At 62.6% G+C, this 972-nt stretch overlaps 1 protein-coding gene across 1 annotated transcript in view; it reads left to right on the top strand.

Moving 5' to 3' along the window:
- Positions 1-516: 516 nt before the first annotated feature.
- The window catches only part of CCSER1 (coiled-coil serine rich protein 1), a 175,891-nt gene continuing 175,435 nt past the window's right edge, over positions 517-972 (top strand). The window contains exon 1 of the mRNA XM_021719289.1: positions 517-950. The gene's annotated coding sequence lies outside the window, so the exon portion shown is untranslated. The remainder of the gene's footprint in view (positions 951-972) is intronic.

Below are 972 nucleotides of genomic sequence, written 5' to 3'. Positions count from 1 at the left end.
ATTGCTGCAAATGGTTCCTGGGAGGTGTGACCTGCTTAAAGGAAAGAAGCCAGGTTTCTTTCCTTCCTTATTACCATGGAAGAAAGGACCTTGTCAGGATATGAATTGGGTGGGTGACACGGAAAAGTGGAGAACGAACCTCATCATCTCCTCGCTGAGAGATGGAAGAGAAAAAGGATAACCTCGGAAGCTTGGAGAGAAAAGACACAGGGCCGTCCCAGCATCCTCGCCGCCACTCTTCACACTCCCCTCTCTTGTCTTGACCTGCCCGTGCACTTGGACTAGACGTCCGCACGAGGATGGGCTAGGGGGACAGCCGAGTAGCACGGTGGGGGACACCGCCTCCTCTAAAATGAAAATTCAGCAGCGGGTCGGCCACCGGCGTGCGCGCGCGAGAGAGCAAGTCTGCGTGCGCGGGGGCCGGCGGACGCAGTGGGCCGGGCCCCGCCCTCGCAGCTGCCCCGCCCCAGCCCCCCTTCCCCCTCTATAAGGGCCGCGCTCGTCTCCGCCCTCCTCACAGCCCAGGAGCGCGGCCTGCCTGAGAGGTGGCTCGTGCGCTCCCCTCACAGTCACACTCCGCGCACTCACACACTTGGAAGCGCCTCCCCACGTCCCTCCCCTGCCCTCCTCTTGCTCTGCTCTTCTCTCCCTCACCGCTCATAGTCGCCGACCTACTGCCAATCCGCCTCCCTCTCTCTCTCTCCAACATGACTGACTGGGAAGCGGTGGCTCCGGCAGAGCCGCTCTGCGGGCGCAGGCAGGAGGAGCAGGAGGATTATTAAATCACGCAGCTCGACTCCGTGCCACTGGGAGTGGAGAGAAGGAGCCCAACAGCCAGGAAGGGGAGGGAGGGCAGAGGAGGGGGACCAGGAAGGACACCCCCGTGCCCCGAAGACATAAATCCCCGAGTGCCCGGGAGGAGCCTTAACAAGCGGCGCGGAGCCCTCAAGGTAGTAACGCCCCCGGTGCCCC

This window comes from Carlito syrichta, unplaced genomic scaffold (genome assembly GCF_000164805.1).
Source record: "Carlito syrichta isolate Samal-C Ts95f unplaced genomic scaffold, Tarsius_syrichta-2.0.1 Scaffold314358, whole genome shotgun sequence".
In the NCBI taxonomy this organism is placed as follows: Eukaryota; Metazoa; Chordata; class Mammalia; order Primates; family Tarsiidae; genus Carlito; species Carlito syrichta.
The sequence above is the reverse complement of the archived record's forward strand: the minus strand, read 5'-3'. Positions and strand labels throughout refer to the sequence as shown.